Raw genomic sequence first — 15,375 nt, 5'->3', positions numbered from 1 at the left:
GATGAAGAAGAAAGCTCATCTCCATCCACAAACCTAGGTAACTCAAACACTTTAATTTCGAGCAAATTACATATATTATGCTTTGAGTGTAGGGAGTATGGACATTACAAGAGCAAATGTCAAAGAGAGTTAGGAAGACTCCACCGGCGCCTAAGGTCAAGGAAGCCGGAGGCCCGATACGCAAAGGCAAGGAGCACGTGGTGTGCTTCCAATGCAAGCGAAGGGGACACTATAGGAGCCAATGTCCGAGGGGGAGGCAACCTCACAAGGACAAGAAACCAAGCACATCAATAGGGGGGGCTAAGGCAAACCCTAAGGTAATCTCTAAGGTTCATTATTGCAATTCTAATAAAACTCATGCTAGTAGTTTTGTTGCAATTGTTAATAATGATAAGCATGTTAACTTTAGGAACCAATACATGTGCTTAGGAGCTAAACATGTTAGCCTAGGTAAGGATAACACTAGAAATACCAACCCTAGGATTAACGCTTCTAAAGTTAAGGAAAACCTAGGTAGAAATCCCAAGAAGACTAGACACATGCCTAGGAATATCTCAAGAGAAAATGACAAATTAACACTTGAGGTATTAGAGAGGGAAAATCAAGTCTTGAGGTCAAGACTTGATAATTTAGAAAAGGCTCTTAAAAACATGGAGAAGTCATCTCTAGGGTTTAAGAGTCAAAAACCCAAGTCCAAGGACAAGAAAGGTTTGGGTCACAAACCTAAGTCCCAAGTGGTCAAGCCCACTTATCATAGTGTTCCATTCGATTATGGAACAAAACCTAGGGCTAGAAAGACCACCACCAAGGTCACAAGGGGAGTCACCCCTAGAGTTGATCTTGATGAGTCCCAAATGACCAAGGCTTCAAAGACTAAGAGGGTCATTAGGAGGGTTGCTAGGGAAGTCATCCCTAGTGAATATTTAGTGAACTCAATGAGCTCACATAGATATTGGGTTCCTAGGAGCATCTTCTCAACCCCATAAATGGGTTAGAGAGTGTCAACTCCAATAAGAAGGGTAGTTAACCCAACTTTGAGGAAATTGACACTCAAGGAGCATTTTCAAGGTTTTGTGAACCTTTGAAAATGAAAAAGAATTATTATTTACTCCTTGAAGAGTAAATTGTGCCATATTTGAAAAATATTGATTTTAATCTTATTTGGCACAATTTAAGAAAACCTAGAGAAATACCATAATTGGGATTTTGGTTTTCTCTTAGGGATATATGGGCAATCTAGGGTTAGATTTTAAGCTAGCTAAGGCTAAGGATACTTAGATAGGGAATTTAGGTATTTTATTTGTGCTAACTTGCCATGATTGGTTTCCATATGCCATGCCATGACATCATATTTATTTTATTATCATTTGAAATGTCATGATAATGCTTAGGCTAGTTTATATGTCATGCTTTATTTAAGTTTTCAAACTTTATGCCATGACATCATGACATTGGCACATGTTTTTACTTATGATATCATTATATGCCATGTCATCATCTCTTGCATTATAATCAATGAAATTGATTTGAGGACAAACATATAATTTGATATTGAGATCAAATTGGTGTTTAGAAAATGCATGAGAACTTAGCCTAAGTTGACCTTAACCCATATCTCACATCAAATTGACTTGAATGTGGTTTGATACACCTTAGATGTGTGTGAGATATTAGGATCATGAGTTAGGATCAAGGTGCATTGTCCTTGTACCTAGATGACCCTAATTCAAGAAATTAAGGATCATAGGGAAAGTTTGTGTACAAGTCATGTATATCTAGCCCTAAGATTATGGTCCTAAATTCAAATGGTTTTAAAAGCATTTTAAAATTGATTTGAAAAACCTTGATGAAGCTTTCCTAGTGATAGCATTCATCATTGAACATTGTGATACAAAGTTGAGTTAAACTTGAACTATTTCAAAGTTTTTGAACTTTGTATCAAGATTGAAAAATGGAAGTTATTTTCATAGAAAACTATTTTTCCATGATAGTATATGTTATGAGGAATGTATCCTCAAAATTTCATAATTTTTCAAATTTTCTGGAATTTTCTAGGAGTTTCTGAATTTCGGAAGGAAAATTGCGATCAATGAAGCCTGGATCGGTCGGGGACCGATCCAGAAGTCTGATCGGTGCGTGGACCGATCGATGGCATGGATCGGTGCGGGCCGATCGAAAACCGAGAGCTTGGTGCGATCGGTGAAGGCTGATCGATGCGGGGACCGATCCATGGTTCGATCGACCGATCAGAGCGTGCCAGTTTCTGATTTTCAGCTGTTGGTCTGAAATTTCAGCTGGAAGTTGGGTTTTGTGGATTTCTAAAGGTTTGGAACTCACAAAGACATTGTTGGTGCAATGGTCAAGGGGGAGTTAACCTTTAGGAGGAGTTTTACCTAATTGTCAAGGGGGAGTTGACTGTTAGGGGGAGTTTTTACTCCTTAAGACTTTTGAGGATTAGTGATATGGGATTATCACTAAGTTGATTGTTGAGTTTAGTATCAAGGGGAAATTAAGAGTTTCAATGAAAGGTATGGGACTTTCATTAGGAAGAAACTCTTGACCTTGATACCCTCCTTTTTCCTTTTTGATGTATGTCAAAAAGGGGAGAGTGTTCATTGGAGAATTATTGGAGAACCCAAGTTAGGTTATCGGATTAACCTAAGCTAGGGGAAGAATGTCAAGGAATGTTCGAGGAAGAACATTGGAATTCTTTTTGATGTGTGTCAAAAAGGGGGAGAATTATTGGAGAACCCAAGTTAGGTTATCGGGTTAACCTAAGGGGAGAATGTCCAGAGAATGTTCAAGGAAAGAACATTGGACATTGGAAGATGGTTGGAAAACCTAAGTTAGGTTATCGGGTTAACCTAACTTGATTATGAGTTTTGTCAAACATCAAAAAGGGGGAGATTGTTGGTGCAACCTTAGGTCAAGGTTGACCTGACTCGAGTTGACCTGACTCGAGTTGTATTTTGATGTTTGACTTAGGAAGATTGTTGGTGCAACCTTAGGTCAAGGTTGACCTAGTTGAGTTGTATTTTGATGTTTGACACTCGTGGAAGAGTTGTATTCTTGATATGGGACAAGAATAGATGTTTGGGAGATTATTGGTGCAACCGTAGGTCAAGGTTGACCTGGTTGACCTGATTCGGGAAAAAGTCCAAGTATGGAGACTTGGCAACGGAAAAGTCCAAGCAGGGAGCTTGGCACTGGAAAAGTCCAAGTATGGAGACTTGGCACTGGAAAAGTCCAAGCAGGGAGCTTGGCACGCGAAAAGTCCAAGTATGGAGACTTGGCACGGGAAAAGTCCAAGTATGGAAAAGTCCAAGTATGGAGACTTGGCACTGGAAAAGTCCAAGTATGGAGACTTGGCACTGGAAAAGTCCAAGTATGGAGACTTGGCACGGAGAAGTCCAAGCAGGGAGCTTGGAACGAGGGAAAGCCCTAACTGGGATGTTAGGTAGTGTGGAAAGTCCTGGTGAGTGAAGCCAGGCAGTAAAAAAGTCCTAACTGGGATGTTAGGCAATGGGAAAGTCCTAACTGGGATGTTAGGCAGTTGGAAAGTCCTGGTGAGTGAAGCCAGGCAGTGAGAAAGTCCTAACTGGGATGTTAGGCAGTGTGGAAAGTCCTGGTGAGTGAAGCTGGGCAAGGGAAAAATCCAGATGGATCAAGGGTGGTCGGACATCTGGTGTGGAGAAGTCTAAGTGGGTCAAAAGGATTGACCGGACAATTAGCGGGAAGTGCTAGCAGGTCAAGGGAGTGACCGGATGCTAGGAATGATGTACCAACAGGTCAAGGTTGACCGAATGTTGGTGTGGAAGCCTTAGGTCTAGGGCTGAGAAGTTTGGATCGGGTGACCGATCCGGTGATACTGCGTTTGCCTTGATCGATCGGTGACCGATCGAATCGGATCGGTGGCTCGCGGTTGTAATCTGATCGATGCGGAGACCGATCGAGGCAACGCAACCTCGCGAGAAGAAGCCGTGGATCGGTCTGCCGATCCACCCATGCTCGATCGGCAAGACCGATCGATAAGCTCGATCGGCCTGGACCGATCGGGCTTCGATCAGCGACACCGATCGGTCGGGGACCGATCGGGTGACAAACTTCATGCGCCTAGGCTGATCGGCTGCGGACCGATCGAGTTCTAACGCAGCGGCTAGTTTCTTCTTCTTCGCGGTATAAAGGGGTGCGCCGCCGCACCAAGACTTCTTCTTCTTCCTTCCTGTTGTTGTTCTTGAGCTTTGTTGAGCTCCTCCTTGTCGAAGCTTCGCGTGAGCTTCATTCCGCTGCTGAGTTGCTTGTTGCATCTGTCCGTGAAGTTGCTACTTCATCCGGGACCCCAGTCGACGAGAAGGAAAGCTACTGTGTTTACATTCCTGTTGTATTTTGTTCTTGCTATTCTCTTGTACTCTTAGCTTGCTGTTGCAAGTGATTGTGGCGAGGTTTCTCCACCCACAAGGAGTTTGATTTAGCCGATTTTCCGGGGACTCATCCACCGACGGATTGATAGGCTTCGTCCACCTTACGGACACGCCGAGGAGTAGGAGTTTCATCTCCGAACCTCGTTACATCCTTGCGTAGAGGTTTGATTTCTTCTCCTGTTTTCTTTCTGCATTTAGTTTCCGCTGCGCTAACCCTAGTTTGTAGAAAGAAACGTCAACAATTGGGGTCGGCTATTCACACCCCCCTCTCTAGCCGTACGAAGAGATCCTAATAGTGTGGTGTCATACAGAAGATAATGTTATCAATTCCTTATAAATTATAAATAGTAGCTCACAACAAAGATGGATTGGGACAAACCATTGGAATGGTTGTAGTGTGATTTGGTATTAGTTTATCTTGACTATAAAATTATACTAGTACACTATGTGTGTATTGAGTAGGACCATTTGAGGTTGTTTTTTTTATACCGATTGCATAAAAGAACAAAACTTCTGTTATTATGAATCACTACAAGAAAATCCTCATTCAACAACACTCAAACGATAACGGTTTTATGCCAAATCGTTGTCTTTTTGCCTTTTAACAACGGTTTTAACAAAAATCGTTGTCTTTTAGCAGTTTTTTTGGCTTACGACAACGATTTTTAAAAATCGTTGTCTATTTATGCTTTTTTGGGGCTACGACAACGGTTTTTAAAGGCTATGACAACAGTTTTTGAAAATTGTTGTCTATGTGGGTATTTTTTTGAGATTACGACAACGATTTTTGAAAACCGGTGTCTATTAAGTGTTGTTGAATATAGTTATTTTTTTCATTCGCCGTTTTTTCCCTTCGCCATTTTTTGCCGCCGCGTTTTTTCTTTCCCTCTCCTCGAAATTTTTTGCCGCCGCATTCCCCCCTTTACCTTCTCGATCCCTAAGCATTTTCGTCGATCTCTTCACCTACTTCACGTTTTTTTTCTCCTTTCCTCTCCAAGTCCTAAACCTGCCACCCCTTCTCCTTTCATGTTAATATAGTTGTTGGTTTTATATTTTTCAGTATTTAGCAGTAAGATTAATTCGCCGGAGAGGGCGCCGCCTCGGCGATTCTCGAGCCTCCTTCCCTTTCAGGATCCGATGGATTCGTCCCACCAGCAACAATAGCATCACCAACAAGGATGGGTTGTCGTCGCCGCCCCACCCACTACTACCACCGTCTCCCATGGCTACCACCAGCCAGTGGCGTAGCTAGAATTTTAGTTCAGGAGGGACGATTTTTAAAATTCTAAATATTAGTACAGATCAATTTTCACTCCCTAAAAGTATAAATTTCGAATTCAATGAGTTAAAAATGAACTTAAATTTAATTTTGTTTTTAGTTTAGCCCTTGATTTTAGTTGAAACAACGATCTGTTGATCCTCATACCTTATCTATGACTCAAAGTCAAAGAATCATTTAGGTGGAAAAGACAGAGAAGAAAGATGTAGTGGAGGGGGAGATGCCCTATTTAAAGTAGGTATATCTCATATTTTCTTAAAATACTCAACATTCATATTTCACCTAATTTATTATTAGCATAATATTTTAGACATATAATTACTTAATTTAATGACTAGATTTTTTCCCAACCATTCAAAAATAATAATAAATTGATAGTAAACAAATAACATACTTGACTAACAAATAAAAACATAAATTTAAAAAATTGACACTATATTTTTTTAGCACATAAATCTGTAATGAAAAAGATCAAACAAGAAAATTTCACCATAATTAAAAGGTGTTTACTATGGAGACTTGATGTAGTGACAATGACGATACTCGTAGCTGTTGGTGCAATATCCCTCAGGTCAAGGTGAGTCTTGGTTTGGGTTTAGATGTTTGACAATAAGATACTGATTGAAGGAGAGTCAAGTAGGTCAAGGTTGACCGGATACTTGACTGGGAAGTCCTGACTGGGATGTTAGGCAGAAGGAAATCCTGGTGAGTGAAGCCAGGTGAAAGTCCTAGTGAGTGAAGCTAGGCAGATGGAAAGTCCTAGTGAGTGAAGCTAGGCAGATGGAAAGTCCTAGTGAGTGAAGCTAGGCAGATGGAAAACCCTAGTGAGTGAAACTAGGTGAAAGTCCTGGTGAGTGAAGCCAGGCAAGGGAAAATTCAGATGGATCAAGGATGATCGGACATCTGGTGTTGGGAAGTCCAAGTAGGTCAAAGGATTGACTGGATACTTGGCTTGAGGAAATCCAGATGGGTCAAGGTTGACCAGACATCTGGTGGAAGTCCAAGTAGGTCAAGGGAGTGACCGGATACTTGGCACGACTAGAAAAGTCCAAGTGGGTCAAAGGGATTGACCAGACACTTGGTGGGAAGTCCTAGCAGGTCAAAGGAGTGACCAGATGCTAGGCATGATGTACCAACGGGTCAAGGTTGACCGGATGTTGGGTTGGGAGTCTTGGAACTTGGTTTTGGGCAAAAACCAAGTGCTGGATCGATCAGGGGATCGATCCAGGAGCTGGATCGATCAGTGGATCGATCCAGGCTTTTCCCAGCGAACAGAAAGCCTCTGGATCGATCCGTGGATCGATCCAGATGTCCCAATCGATCAGTGGATCGATTGGGACGCGGCTGCTTCGCGCGATAAGCGCTGGATCGATCCAGGCGTTTTTCCCAGAGCACAGAGGCGCTCTGGATCGATCCGTGAATCGATCCAAAGCCTCCCCGATCGATTGGGAACATTTGAATCGATCGGGTTCCGACCGTTGGCGTCGATTTAAGCTGCAGGCGTGCGATGGCTGCGGTATCTCTTCTCCGATTCACTCCAGATCTTTCGCCAACTTCTCCACAGCGCTCTCAAAGATCAGATCGCCAGTTCTTGAAGGATCTTGGAAGCTTTCCAAGTCAAGAGGCGGATCAAAGACAAGAAGAGAAGCTAGGGTTAGGGTTTTCTGTACTCATTGTAAGCTTTGCGCTTGTATTTAGTTTCCCTTTCCTTTCTTCTTGTACTGAGAGTCTTGTAGGGCTTCTCCGCCCTCGGTAGTTACCGAAAAGGAGTGTTTTCATAGTGGAGGGTGCGTGCGTGGTGTGGATCCTTGGATTAGTCACCTCTTGTGAGGTGGATACCAAGTAAACCAACCTTGTTAGCGTTGTGTGATTGTTTCTGTTATTTTCCGCTGCATATCCTTGAAGAAACAAGCAACGCCAAGCAACGCCGAGCAACGAGCGAGCAACGAGCTATTCACCCCCCCCTCTAGCTACTTTTGGTCCTAACAAGTGGTATCAGAGCAAGGCCGCTCTTCACCGGAATCATCGCCGGAAGGGTCAAGCATATCAAGAAAAGCTAGAGGGTGAAGAAGTTGGAGCAAATTCTTCAAGTTCAAGACTTTATCAAGCTCAACTTCAAGATGCAATTCCAAGATGGACTTGGATTTGACACAAGGGTGGCTCCACCATACACCTCTACGAGTTTCGATTCTTGGAAATCAAGAATCGAAAATTTTCTTATGATGGAGATAGAGCAATGGTTTGCTCTAATGGAAGGCTTCAAGGCTCCAAGAAATTCAAAGGGCAAAGTTCTCAAGAGGAGCAAGTGGAGCCAAGAGCAAGTCCAAAGGTGCGAGGCTAATGACAAAGTGACCAAGCTTTTGGTCAATTTATTGCCAAGCACCATCCTTTGCAAAATTGGAGAATATGAAGATGCAAAGGAATTATGGAGCAAATTGGACAAGCTTCATGAAGAGATCCCCTCCACTGTACAAGATCATGAAGAATCTAGAGAGGGTGACTCTTTGGAGCAAGACCAAGAGGAGGACTCCGAGGTTGAGAGATGCTCAACCTCCGAAGAAGAGGAAATCCAAGAAGCTTCATCCTCAAGGGAATGCAACGAAGGGAACAAGGAGGGAGCATACTCCTTGTTTCATGTTCAAGATGATGAAGCCTCCACCTCTAGGATTGAGGGGGAGCAATCCTTGGTGACGCCGGATCAAGAAGAAGGAGAAGCTTCGACATCCGGGTCAAGTGAAGAAGAAGAAGGTGGTGCCACCTCCGAAATTCAAGAAATAGCAAATGGAGGAGGAAGTGCCATCCCTACACAAGAAGGTATAAATGTTTCAATTAAAAATAAAAATCATATAATATGTTTTGAGTGTAGGGAAAGTGGGCACTACAAGAGCAAGTGTCCCAACTTGGCCAAGAAAAAGGACCAAGTGGCACAAAAGGGCAAGGAGAAGCCCAAGGAGACCATCCCCGGAACAAAAAGGAGCAAGGAGCACATTGTGTGTTTTTCTTGCAACCAAAAAGGGCATTACCGAAGTCAATGCCCCAAAGGGAAGAAGATGGTCAAGGCTCAAGGAGGCATTAGTCAAGGGGGAGCCTCCAAGGTAAAGAAGAAGGTAACATTTATTGAGCCTACCCCTTTACATTATGGTAAAAAGCATGATAGTTCTAACTTTTATCATTTTAATGCGATTTACCATAAGAATAGGAAGCATGAGGGCTTTAAGGAAAAGCATGTGGCCCTACATGCCAAAACTACTACACCTAAGGCTAGGAATGTAGGTAAAAGTCTAGGCAAGAACTCTAAGGATTGTAGCTACAAGCCTAGAAACAAAAATGCTCATGAACTTAATGGAAAAACAAAAACTAAGGACTTAGTGATGGAAAATCAAGTCTTGAGGTCAAGACTTGATAAAATGGAAAAGACCCTAAAAAGGATGGAAAATATCCTATTAGGGCAAAAAGAGCATAACCTAGGTTTAGGGGTACAAAAACCATCCAATGGCCATAGAGGTTTGGGATACAAACCAAAGGCTAAGAAGGATGTGCCCACTTACCATAGAGTTCCATATAGTTATGGAACAAACCCTAGGTCTAGTGGTCAAGCCAAAAATACTAGGGAAGTCATCCCTAAGAGTATTTTTGCAATAAATGTGACTAAGGCTTCTAAGAAGTCGAAGAAAGTCACAAACAAGGTCACAAGGGAGGCTATTCCTAGAGTTGACCTAGAAAGTGTGACCAAGGCCTCCAAGAAGCCAAACAAGGTCATTAGGAAGGTATCTAGGGAAGTTATCCCTAGTGAATACCTAGAGCATCCAAGGAGCACCAATAGGTGTTGGGTTCCTAGGAGCATCTTCTCTACCCCATAGATGGGTTAGAGAGTGTCAACTCCGATTAGAAAGGTAGTTAACCCAACTTTGAGGAAATTGACACTCAAGGAGCATTTTCAAGGTTTTTGTTAACCTTTGAAAATGAAATGGAAGTATTATTTACTCCTTGAAAGAGTAAAATGTGCCTAATGGTGGAAGAATTGATTTTAGTCTTAAATGGCACATATTGGGAAATTCATAAGAACTACCAAGTTGGGATTTTGGTATGTTCTTAGGAAATTTAAGGCAATCCGGGCCTTAATTTAATAGTGCTACTCTTGTGGAAAAATAAAATTTGCCAATATTTGAGGAATATGCTTAATTTTTAAGTGGCATAAACAAATCAAGAGAAATAGAAATGTCAATTTAGGTTTTGGCATTTCTTTGAAGCATTTAGGGCAATCTAGGTTTAACGGTTTAAGTTAAAACAAGTGGTTTTGAGGTAGCTAAGTGGTTAAGGATACTTAGATAGGTTATCTAGGTATATTTTATTTATGCTAAACCTTGCCATGATTGTTTGCTCATAATATGCCATGACATCATATTTTATCTTATTTGTATTTTGCATTCATGACGTATCATGAAAAATACAAAAATACCATGTCATGCCATACATACATCATGTAGTTATAGGAATCTTTCTTTTGAAAGCTGTTTTATTTTGATGTATGCCATAACATTATCATGCATTATGTTTATTTCCTTGTAATTAAGGACAAATGGCATTTAACAACAATTATTGATAAGTGACATCCTAGGTGGATGTCTAATATCTCTAGAATGCCTAGATAGATATGCATGATCCCTAGATTAGGGCAAAACCAAAATCTACATCTCACAAAGACTATAAGGTGACTTGTATGTGCTTTAGTACACATTAGATACAAGTGAGATGTTAGGATGATGAACAAAGCTCAAGATGTTGATTTAGTGCATTCTTTTGAGTTTTAAGTTCATCAAAACACATAGTTATGTGTTTTCCCATCATTGGGAAAGCTAATGTACAAGTCATGTGCATTATGCCCAAGGAACATGATGGGATATTGGTTTTGAAAATGTTTTTAAAATGTTTTTGGAAAACTTTGGTGAAGGCTATCTTTTGATAGTAATCACCATTGAATAGTTAGACACAAACTTGAAGAAAACGCTAAAGTTTTTGCAAGTTTTCAAGTTTGTGTCAATCTTTGAAAAATATGAAGTATTTTCATAGAAAACTATTTTTCTATGATTAAGTATGCCCTAAATAATGTCTACACGAAATTTCATGATTTTTGGATTTTTGTAGAATTTTCTAGGGGTTTCTGAAGTTGGCTGAATTTAAAATTCAGCAACTATCAGAGGCTCCGATCGATCCATGGATCGATTGGAGTGCCTGAATCGATCCGTGGATCGATTCAGAAGGCAACTCTTGCGAGCAGAAGTTCGCTGGATCGATCAGCCGATCGATCCACACATCCTGAATCGATCAGTGGATCGATTCAAATAGGTTGAATCGATTGGAACCCAACTCCAATCGATCCAGGACGCTGATTTTGGCTGGGAATGTCTGATTTCAGCACTCTAAACCTATTTTAGTCTAGGTAACCATTCCAAACCCCTAAAAATACATTTTTATACATAAAACGGGTGTTTTCGTGTGGAAAACAAGGATGGATTGGTCAAGGAAGACTTCATTGAAGTTTAGGTTGAGGTTTGTTTCAAATTTTGAACATTTGAACCTCAAAACTTCTAAATCTGGGTTTCCTAAAGGTTTAGGGATTCCAAGTCATTGTTGGTGCAATGACAGAAGTTACCACCATGTCTTCAGGGGGAGGGACTCTTTAAAGGCATGAAAATTATTTTTCATGAACCTTGGAAGGTGGTTAACCTTCTTTAAAGAAAATGCTCATGGACGAGCTTTTGAACTTGAAATGGGGAGTGGATATCCTCATTATTTCAAGTGGAAACTCAAGTGGTTAGAAAATGCTCAAGGTTGGGTATTTGTCTACATTGAGGGAGAAGTTAAGGATAAATGAAGGGTATGGGACCTTCATTGTCGTGTTGATCACAACGAGTGATGTTGTGAACAACGATGAGCAACTCTTCAGGGGGAGAGTTGTCAACAAATGGATTTGTTGATGTATACCCAAAATTGGGGCATGGGTTGATGTGTGCCCAAAGATGGGTTGCTGTGTTTTATCAGTAGGGGGTTTGATGTGTGCCAATAGGGGGAGAATGAAAGGACTTGTGAATGGGAGTAAGTTAGGCGTTCATTACCTAGAGGGAGTTTGCCCTCTTAGGGGGAGAATGAAGAGTCTAACTTATGTATTCATTACCTAGTGGCATGAAGAATGAGGCTATGGGATTAGCCTAACTTACATGTGGGATTGTAAGTGTTATTGTGGTATTGTCAAACATCAAAAAGGGGGAGATTGTTGGTGCAATATCCCTCAGGTCAAGGTTGACCTGGTTAACCAAGCTGAGTCTTGGTTTGGGTTTAGATGTTTGACAATAAGATACTGATTGAAGGAGAGTCAAGTAGGTCAAGGTTGACCGGATACTTGACTGGGAAGTCCTGACTGGGATGTTAGGCAGAAGGAAATCCTGGTGAGTGAAGCCAGGTGAAAGTCCTAGTGAGTGAAGCTAGGCAGATGGAAAGTCCTAGTGAGTGAAGCTAGGCAGATGGAAAACCCTAGTGAGTGAAACTAGGTGAAAGTCACGGTGAGTGAAGTCGCAAGGAAAATTCAGATGGATCAAGGATGATCGGACATCCGGTGTTGGGAAGTCCAAGTAGGTCGAAGGATGTGGAATCTTGGCATGAGGAAATCCGGATGGGTCAAGGTTGACCGGACATCTGTGGAAGTCAAGTAGGTCAAGGGTGACCGGATACTTGCACGACTAGAAAAGTCAAGTGGGTCAAAGGTTGACGGACACTTGGTGGGAAGTCCTAGCAGGTCAAAGGGTGACGGATGCTAGGCATGATGTACCAACGGGTCAAGGTTGACCGGATGTTGGGTTGGAGTCTTGGAACTTGGTTTTGGGCAAAAACCAAGTCTTGATCGATCAGGGAATACCCTGATCGATCGGTGGATCGATCCGGCTTTCCAATGAGAAGCCTCCGGATCGATCCGTGGATCGATCAGATGTCCCAATCGATCGGTGGATCGATTGGGGCGTCCCGCGCGATAAGCGCCGGATCGATCCGTGTTTCCCGCGTAGGCGCTGGATCGATCCGTGAATCGATCAAAGCCTCCCGATCGATTGGGAACATTTGAATCGATCGGGTTCCCCGTTGGCGTCGATTTAAGCTGCAGGCGTGCGCTGGTTACGATCTCTTCTCCGATTCACTCGGATCTTTCGCCAACTTCTCCACAGCGCTCTCAAAGATCAGATCGCCAGTTCTTGAAGGATCTTGGAAGCTTTCCAAGTCAAGAGGCGGATCAAAGACAAGAAGAGAAGCTAGGGTTAGGGTTTTCTGTACTCATTGTAAGCTTTGCGCTTGTATTTAGTTTCCCTTTCCTTTCTTCTTGTACTGAGAGTCTTGTAGGGCTTCTCCGCCCTCGGTAGTTACCGAAAAGGAGTGTTTTCATAGTGGAGGGTGCGTGCGTGGTGTGGATCCTTGGACTAGTCACCTCTTGTGAGGTGGATACCAAGTAAACCAACCTTGTTAGCGTTGTGTGATTTGTTTCTGCATTTTCCGCTGCACATCTTAGAAGAAACGAGCAACGCCGAGCTACGAGCACGCGACGAGCTATTCACCCCCCCTCTAGCTACTTTTGGTCCTAACAGTAGCAAACAACGGCAGCGCTGGCAATAATATCATGTAGTGATAAAAATGGGGGTCATAGTAGCAGAGAGGAAAACACAAGGAAAAAATAAAATAAAATAATGAAGACAAATAAAAAAATAGGAGAGAGGGGAAAAAGAAATTAAGGGAGAGAAAAAAAATAAAATTCATTGGGTTTTTTATGTAAAATTTCATAGAATTTTAAAATTTATAATTAAGTCTTTTTATTTTTATCCCAATGTACAATTTTTTTTCTCAAATTTCAGGAGGTGCGGTCGCACCCCCAAAGTTCTACCTAGCTACGCCCCTGCCACCAGCCCACCACCCTGGAGGAGGTCCGTAGCCTGTGGATCGACAACCTCCAGTATTGGGTTGACGAGAACTATCTCCACAGCTGCTTCTCCCACACCGGAGAGGTATGTTCTCTCTTCGTCTGTTTCTTTTTCGTTTTTTTATGTTTCCTTACTAGGGTTTACGCATGGTCCTTTGAAGCAACTTGAGTATGAAATTCAAGGTAGTCGTTAGACTTTAGGTTATGTCAAACTCTAATCTGTGTTCATGCTGCTAGTATTTATGCCCACGATCATTATGGTTGAAGGTTGTTGTTTCTTCTGGAAAAGATGGCTGAACAGGAATCCACGATGCAGTTTTAGTCTGGTTAACAAACATGCTCTTAGCTGCCTCCCCTTCTCCATTCGTCTTGTTCCTCTTTTACAAGCAAACCCTCCCCGTCGCCGTTCGAATGGCCACCTCCAATGCCGAGGCCATCCCTTCTCCTTCATCTTGTCCTCCTCCCAAAATATTGGACTCGCATCTCCACGTATGGGCGCCTCCCAAAGAGGTAAATCCCCCGATGCCTTTGAATTGAAAGGTGCTTTCTTTCGACGCTGATGATTCCTCCTTGGCATGTAGGCTGCAGAGAATTACCCTTATTTTCTTGGCCAGGAGCCTTCCGTCCCTGGGGACGCTGATTTCTTGCTCAAGGTACTTGGATTTTTTTTGAATAGGAGTTTCAAATAATCTCTGTGGTTAAGGAAGTCGGTTTGAAGCAATAAGAGGCGAAGAATTTAGCTGCCGTAAGTTGGAGTTCTGTTTTAGGTTAGTATGACGGGTTGTGTGCCTAACATTTGACGTATGAATCATGGTCTTTCACCAACTATGTTGGAGATTTGAGATTTGGTCTTTTAGAATTTTATTGCTGGAAATCAGTCATTCCTGTATTGTTCCAAACTCAAACAATCTAACTGTCTCATATTATCTATTTATCCGTATGCACATTATTGGAATTATTGATCCAGTGTCATGGTTGATAAATTAGTGGTATAATAGCATTTTATGCATTATTAAAAGGAACTGTATTTTGTTGATACTTGTTTGATACTTTGCCTAATAGTAGTGTATTGTTGTTATCTTCACATTCCAATTTTTTCATAGTTAGATTTGCTATATATTCAGTAAAAGAACTATTTGTAATACTTGTTTAGGACCCCCAGCCTACCAGTAATCGTGAGTTTACTGATACTTAACTTTTTTTTGTTCAAGAATGATTGTATATCACATTGTGGAGCAATTTATTGAATATACTCTTCATCTTTGCTAAGAATAAAGTGATAGAAGGAAGAACTACCATTTCTTACAATACCATCTGGTGGTCAGACTCCAAGTTGTCTTGCTGCAATCAATCATATGTGATTTGTTGTAACTTATTTAATGCTCTTAAATGAAAAAAAATCCCTGACATATTTGCCTTTTCTTCCAGTGCATGTCAGAGGCAGGAGTTGATGGTGCCCTTATTGTGCAACCAATAAACCATATGTTTGATCATTCTTTAGTAACTAGGTTGTATTTCATTTTTTTTTTGCTTTATATGCAACACAAACAAACTAGTATTCTACTTTGTACATTCATTTGATGAAGTGTAGTTATGTAAACGTTAGGTTAAGATTTTTGGATCAGGAAAAAATTAATTTTCTTTTGTATTTTAATGCAATAGTGTTTTGAGGCGTCATCCATCCAAATTTGTTGGTTGCATTACGGAGGAGGAGAAGA

At 41.6% G+C, this 15,375-nt stretch overlaps 1 long non-coding RNA gene across 1 annotated transcript; it reads left to right on the top strand.

The window, feature by feature from the left end:
• Positions 1-14,262: 14,262 nt before the first annotated feature.
• Positions 14,263-15,375, top strand: LOC122003915. Its single transcript, XR_006118158.1, has 3 exons — positions 14,263-14,310; positions 15,086-15,165; positions 15,320-15,375. It is a non-coding gene; the product is annotated as an uncharacterized LOC122003915 (long non-coding RNA).

Source organism: Zingiber officinale, chromosome 7B (assembly GCF_018446385.1).
Source record: "Zingiber officinale cultivar Zhangliang chromosome 7B, Zo_v1.1, whole genome shotgun sequence".
Lineage (NCBI taxonomy): Eukaryota > Viridiplantae > Streptophyta > Magnoliopsida > Zingiberales > Zingiberaceae > Zingiber > Zingiber officinale.
The sequence above is the reverse complement of the archived record's forward strand: the minus strand, read 5'-3'. Positions and strand labels throughout refer to the sequence as shown.